Source organism: Oncorhynchus mykiss, chromosome 17, assembly GCF_013265735.2.
Source record: "Oncorhynchus mykiss isolate Arlee chromosome 17, USDA_OmykA_1.1, whole genome shotgun sequence".
Classification (NCBI taxonomy): domain Eukaryota; kingdom Metazoa; phylum Chordata; class Actinopteri; order Salmoniformes; family Salmonidae; genus Oncorhynchus; species Oncorhynchus mykiss.
In genome coordinates, this window is record NC_048581.1 from 77,969,889 (window position 1) to 77,977,709 (window position 7,821).

Consider the following 7,821-nt stretch of genomic DNA (forward strand, 5'->3'; position numbering starts at 1 on the left):
CCAGTGGAGTTTGGATGGAGCACTAGTTTACTCTTTCCATCAGTGGGCTATGGCTCCAACAGTGAGGTTGATATGACAATGTTGGGATTGTATTCTGTGTACATGGTCCAGTGTAGCTCAGTTAGTAGAGCATGGCGCTTGCAACGCTAGGGTTGTGTGATTAATTCTCACTGGGGACCAGTTTGAAAATGTACGCACTCACTACTGTAAGTTTCTCTAGATAAGAGTGTTTCCTAAATGACAATTGTTTTAAATGTAAATGCACTAGGGGGAGGTGATTATGACAGGGTCTAAGAGTGAGCGAGCACAGCCTCTTCTGACTCTCAGTCACTATGGGGTTCTGCTCAGTAATCACTATCAGCCCTGGTATGCCTGCTTGATATTCACTGCAGTCCTCCTGTACTGTTGCTGATCCACCGCCCAGTGTAAACTCTGAGACAGATAAGGGAATGTAAATGTTAGACTGTAGCCTGGTCATGCCAGGTTGGTTTGTGATTTTATTTTTTACCTTTATTTAACTAGGCAAGTCACAAGTTCTTATTTACAGTGACAGCCTATGCTGGGCCAATTGAGTGCTGCCCTATGGGACTCACAATCACAGCTGGTTGTGAAACAGCCTAGATATGAACCAGAGTGTCTGTAGTGACACCTCTAGCACTGAGTAGCAGTGCCTTAGACCGCTGCGCCACTTGGGAGGCCCAAATGTATTTTGTATGGCATGAGGATGAAGTTCAGAGGAGTTGGTAAAGGCATAAAACAGATAAAACAGACACCAGGCTTGTGAAGTTCAGGTTCCTCTCAGATTGACATGTTTTACAGACCTCTTCTAGGCCATGCCAGGGAACATAGATCTCCTCAGCATGGTGTGTATGTTTCATAAGTTCATAACAGCTGTTTAGCTATAGAGGGACTTCCTTGGAGCTACTCTGTTGAGATTAATGAATCCCCCCCCCCCCCCCCCCCCGCTCTGACCATAGGGAGGTAAGGCCACCTGCGCCATCACATTACAGACCTGCCGAGCCGTTTGAAAGCATCCTGTTTCCTATGAGTGCAATGCCCTTGGTTTCCTCTGACTCAATTTGACTTTGTAATGATTTACTTAGATATTCATCAGAGTCATTGTGAGGCACTACAATGAAAGTTATACAGACATCATGATGTTTGTTTAGTATGATATTTACATCTAATTAAAGCCTGATAATCTGAAATAATATCTTACAGTACGTATTGTTACCATTGTCATCAAGAACCCCAATCATTTAATGTGCTGATGTACCTGGTGGACACATCAGTGAAGTAAGAAGAAAGTCAAGATCAATATTCGCAAATCACTCTTTCTATTATCTATTAGGCTAAAGCACTCATGTGTGAGTAAGAACACATAGGCCTAATGGTTTCATTGTTTGTACTCCTGACACGGTTTGTTCTCCAGAGATGGACTTGATGTATAGGTTGGCTCAGAAATTATGAGACTTGGGACCTCCTGAGTGGTGCAGGGGTCTAAGGCACTGCATCGCAGTGCTTGAGGAGACGCTGCAGATCTGGGTTCAATCCTGGGCTGTGTCGCAGCCGGCTGTGTCCGGGAGACCCATGAGGCGGCACACAATTGGCCCATCGTTGTCTGCGTTGGGGGAGGGTTTGGCCAGCCGGGATGTCGTGTTGCGCTCTAGCAACTCCTTTTTCCTCCAACACATTGGCGAGCAGGGTTGTGTATTGGAGGATGCATGGCTCTTGACCTTTGCCTCTCCCGAGTTGCAGCGACGGGACAACACTGTAACTACCAATTGAGGAGAGTAAATCTGGGAGACTATGATATTATGTTTGGTAGTGTTACATAAGATAGAAGGTTACTTAAGACAAAAACAAAAGGAAGGTCAGGGTGGATGGATGGGTGGGCGTATAACACAAACGTCTAGCTATCACGGACAACTTTCGATTTTGAGCTAATTAGCAACTTTGCAACTCAGCCGGCTAACCTAGCAACCTAGCTAACGTCAGCCACAACAAATTGGAATTCGTAACATATCATATGTTTTGCAAATTCGTAACAAATGTACAAATTGCAGTTCGTAACATATTGTATGAATTACAATTTGTAGCATACCATACGAAATGGATGATGGACATCCACAAATAAATACATACCATACGAAACGTAAATGTAGCGTACGGATTTACGTGCAGAATAATACAAATGTTCTGAGACCACGTTAAAATGATGGACAGATATTCTAAGACTGTCATCTACCGGGGATTTTTAGCATTGCACTTAAAAATATATGTAATTTGAAATGTCATAATCTTCAAATGATGGCAAAAAATAAGTCAGTTTTCCATCCTGGAAAAAATCCTAATCCACAAGCAAGTGGATGGTCGCTTGGTATAAATGTTCCTTCAAAAAGCCTTTTTACAGGATCTTCCCAGCCAGACCATAGTACCTCTTAGGTTCTTGGTAAGAGTCTACATCATGACCAAATGTTTAACTCTACAAGACATTACTTTGTTACTTCAATTATTGGTGGATTTGTATCAAACCAGGTGACCTATTTTTCATTGGCATTCATAAACATTCCATTGTTTACTTTCTCTTTACTGTATATATCATTGATGAACAAATCATGTAATTGCAGATCAGAACTATTTATACAGCCCAGCACAGCTTCAGCTTAAAGAAGAGTCCAGTCAACAGCGCCCTCTAAAGGCCCTGGTAGAGTCTTACTTACTGGAGCGCTACTCTCTGACAAACATAATGGACCAAGTCCCCAAAAATGTTTTTTTTATCATGTAGGTTTAAGATTAATATACTGGACAGTAATGAGAATAGGAAGATATCTTCTTAATCTTCTGTTCATGCAGAAGGTTTTCAAAGTCTTGCTGTGATTGAAACTATTAACTATTATGTGCTGAAGAAATGTATCTAATAAAATGATTTGATCTATGAAAATGATATAATTAATTACAGTTATAATTGAAATCGTAATCTTATGTTCTGTGCAACATATGTTAACTATCCTCCATAAGGACTTTTAACCCAAAATGGGTATTATACTGCATCATCCATCTTTTTGGGATTCTCTGTTATTGCAATCTATACTAAGAGAAACATATTTTTTTCCCACTACATTTGTGTAGTGATGTTTCATCACTTTATATGTCTTTGATAAATAGTTGCATTAAATTAACGTCATTAATTGACTTGCAGTCTATATCTTATTCACAGGTAACTCAGACCTCCAAATGTGCATGCATAGGCATATAACTGTTCTAATACCTTTGGGTGCTTTTAACTTGCACAATGATTGTTCTCTGCCACGTCCAACAACAAGTAGCACCACATTGTGGCACCACGCACAATTTTGAGCCATTTTTGGTTTGATCTCATTGTTCAAGATCAATTACTAATCAATTTGTTCTTTAAATGGCTTTAAATTAAAGTTGTTAATGGTGTTGTATTATCATCCCACTAGGCACACAGTGGTTGAATCAACGTTGTTTCCATGTCATTTCAATTAGGTTATGTTGAACCAAAGTGGATACACATTGAGTTGAAGTATGTGCCCAGTGGAATGGCTTCATTCAAATGCTCAATTGCTCAATTTGGCATTCACTATCTCTAGCAACATCACACATTTCCATGGTAATTCTGACAGTGTAATTACATTTCAGGTAGGCCTACATACCATGACATTAAGCTTCATAACTTACATCATAAACCCCCTGTGCATGTGATGGAAATGATGTCACCATTGCACTTGACACTAAGCAATGTTGTGCTGCTATTTTTATTGACTTGGCCAAAGCTTTTGATACGGTAGACCATTCCATTCTTGTGGGCCGGCTAAGGAGTATTGGTGTCTCTGAGGGGTCTTTGGCCTGGTTTGCTAACTACCTCTCTCAAAGAGTGCAATGTATAAAGTCAGAACATCTGCTGTCTCAGCCACTGCCTGTCAGCAAGGGAGTACCCCAAGGCTAGATCCTAGGCCCCACACTCTTCTCAATTTACATCAACAACATACAGTAGCTCAGGCAGTAGGAAGCTCTCTCATCTATTTATATGCAGATGATACAGTCTTACACTCAGCTGGCCCATCCACAGATTTTGTGTTAAACGCTCTACAACAAAGCTTTCTTAGTGTCCAACAAGCTTTCTCTGCCCTTAACTTTGTTCTGAACCCTTCCAAAACAAAGGTCATGTGGTTTGGTTATAAGAATGCCCCTCTCCCCACAGGTGTGATTACTACCTCTGAGGGTTTAGAGCTTGAGGTAGTCACATCATACAAGTACTTGGGAGTATGTCTAGACAGTACACTGTCCTTCTCTCAGCACATATCAAAGCTGCAGACTAAAGTTAAATATAGACTTGGTTTCCTCTATCGTAATCACTCCTCTTTCACCCCAGATGCCAAACTAAGCCCGACTTAGATGACCATCCTACTCATGCTACATTACGGAGACGTAATTTATACATCGGCAGGTTAGGGTGCTCTCGAGCTGCTAGATGTTTTTTTTACCATTCTGCCATCAGATTTGCCACCAATACTCCTTATAGGACACATCACTGCACTCTATACTCCCCTGTAAACTGGTCGTCTCTGTACACCCGTCGCAAGACCGACTGGTTGATGTTGATTTATAAAACCCCGTTAGGCCTCACTCCCCCATATCTGAGATACCTACTGCAGCCCTCATCCTCCACATACAACACCCGTTCTGCCAGTCACATTCTGTTAAAGGTCCCCAAAGCACACACATCCCTGGGTCACTCATCTTTTCAGTTCGCTGCATTTAGCGACTGGAACGAGCTGCAACAAACACTCAAACTGGATAGTTTTATCTCAATCTCTTCATTCAAAGACTAAATCATGGAAACTCTTTCTGACAGTTGTGGTTGCTTTGCATGATGTATTGCTGCCTCTACCTTCTTGCCCTTTGAGCTGTTGCCTGTGCCCAATAATGTTTGTACCATGTTCTGTGCTGCTATCATGTTGTGCTGCTGTCATGTTGTGTTGCTACTGTGTTGTTGCCATGTTGTGTTATTATCATGCTGTGTTGTCATGGGTTGCTGCCTTGATATGTCTTAGGTCTCTCTTTATGTAGTGTTGTGGTGTCGTGATGTGTGTTTTGTCCTATATTTTTGTTTTATTTTTAATCCCAGCCCCCATCCCTGCTGGAGGCCTTTTTCCTTTTGGTAGGCCGTCATTGTAAATAAGATTTTGTTCTTAACTAACTTGCCTAGTTAAATTAACATTAAATAAAAAAATAAACAATAAATTAAGAAGATAATTACTTCATAATAACTGCTCAATACATTCATCTTAGACCAAAATTGATAATTGTAAGCATTTGGCATGTTGTTGAGCTAAATGTTGTCATAGTAACGCGAGGGAAAAGTAATTAAGAGCAACGTAATTACATTTATTGAATTAAAATCGAGTCAATGAGTCACATTATAGATAACACCTTAACTTAAGGTGCAAATAAAGTGATTCAATGTCACAACAAGAACTTGGATAAATCTCCAAGACATGATACTCCATCAGAGTAAAGACACACAGAATTGTTTGAAATGAACAAGGGTTTTACAATGAGAAAACATCTGCAGTAAATACATTTTTCAGGTAATAAAACAGTTAAAATAATGATAATCACAGAGTGATGATAACATAATACCCAGTTTGGGTAAATCATCCTCATAGAGAAACAGTGATGCTATAACTCGGGTTTAACATTATCAATATAACTGATACATGCTTCACAGAAGATACTAATACAATGTAGTGGTAAAAAAAATGTTGCTTATACATTTTGACCTAAAAACAGATCTGTCATAGACAATCACAAACAGATTGATCCCAGTTTTGGGTTAAAATTCCTCATCTAGGACCATTAAAGCTATTGTTAATCATGAATAAAAACATGATCAACATAGTCAAGGTTCCGATTTCAATGAACACAACAACAATATTGTTTTCATACCTTACACATTTTTCTCAGAAAAATGCTTTTACTTCAAAACAACTGAAATAAAAAGTCTCAATCACTGCAAGACTTTTAAAAATGCTATATACTCAGATGATGAGGAAGATCTCTGATCACTGTCCATCACATGAATGTTAGACTAACATGGTCCAGAGTTACAGTCTGTAGGACTCAACCAGAGACTCCAGAGGGTGATGTTGACTTGACTCTTCTCTTTGCTGATGCTGGGCTGTGGAGCTGAACTAAGGCAGGTCCTGTTCTTATCAGAGGATGGATGCAGGCTCTGGAAGTGGCTCAGCAGTCTTCTCTGGGTTTGTGTCTTCACCTCATCCTTGGTCAGGAAGTGCACAATCTCTTGGACACATCTGGAGTAACCCTGATTGACAGCTGCAGAGCAGGAGGAGGAGCTAACTGGCTGGTTCTGTTGCTGTTATCTCAGGAAGAAAACTGTCATCTCCAGGATGTTGGCTTTCTCCAGCTTGGAGTCTGACTGCTGGTTGAGGATCTCTGGACGCAGGAGAGAATTGAGCAGCTCAATGCTGATGTTGATAGGATCTCTGTGTAACTTCCCCACTGTCTTTCTTAGCTGCAAGCAGAGAAGGGGAGAGTCATTAATAACCTTATTATGAGATAATAAAGAAACAAATAAATAATCAATAAAATATGATTAATTTCCTTGAAATTGATTAATCAATTTACCTTGTTCGTCAGTCAGGTGCTCATTCGAGTAGATCACAGCTAAAGTGATTGCAGGTGCCATGGTTGGATCTCTGTGCTGGTCTCTGTGTAGAGTGAATCTGATTCCTACTGGCTTCATCTCTCCTATATATAGTCCATAATCTGCATATGAATGTGTGGGTCTTGGGCTTGTTGGAGTTTCTCACAGTCTGTAGCCAATGGGTGAGCTTGGGAGGACAATGAGGAATGTGGAGCTGCCACATGCTCAGTGTTCTTATTGCTGGGGGACAATGGTCACATCTCATGGAACAGGTGGAATGGTAAGGGGGGGGGGGGGGGGGACTCAGAGTGTTGTGTGAATCTGGTGACCCCCAGATCTGCTGCCTGATGTTGGAATCAATGATGCTGAAGAGCACACTCTCATTATCACAACTTACAGGTTTGGGACTGACGCAGATCCTCTACATTACATTTGCAATGTAACATAGTCCCCACCTATGAAAACATTATTTAATGTGTAGTGTTTAAATGCCTTATTACTGATTCAGTCACGTTTTATTATCTCACACTGAATGTGAGATAATGACAACAATTATGATATAGTATAATTATGATATAGCATTTTGTCACAATTGAAAAGTAAAACATATTTATAATTTTCTGTGCTGCTGAATTTCATATTTGTCACAAAAAAAAAATATTGGGTCAAATATGACGTGTTTCGAAAATATAAAGTATGTTTATTTGCAGAGAAATATATCTTGTGGTTAAGTTCACAGGTTCGATATTGTATTAATATCATGAGGTCTCGAAAGTCAGAAGTAGTAATTATATGGTCAAGCACTCTGGAGTCCAGAGGTAGCAGATGTTTCCTCTGTCTTGAGGCTACTGGTCAGTGTGAGTAGATAGCTGATCTGAGTTTCCCACACTGAGTCATGTGTGCCATGATCAATGCACTACAAAAGCTGCTCAGTGAACCCTCAGTGACGGCTATTGGCTCTGTGTTGTATTATAGACAGAGTATGACATCACAGACCATCTGGATTCTGGAGGGAAACACATTTTATCCTAAAAGTGTGCTGCAAGACATATACTGTACTTTATCAGTGTTCATTTTTACGTTATGTTTGTACCCTGGAGAAACTGATGTATTCAGCTATTGTT

At 40.2% G+C, this 7,821-nt stretch overlaps 1 pseudogene; it reads right to left on the reverse strand.

Moving 5' to 3' along the window:
- Positions 1-5,400: 5,400 nt before the first annotated feature.
- Positions 5,401-6,752, reverse strand: LOC110494610 (annotated as a pseudogene).
- Positions 6,753-7,821: the final 1,069 nt, after the last annotated feature.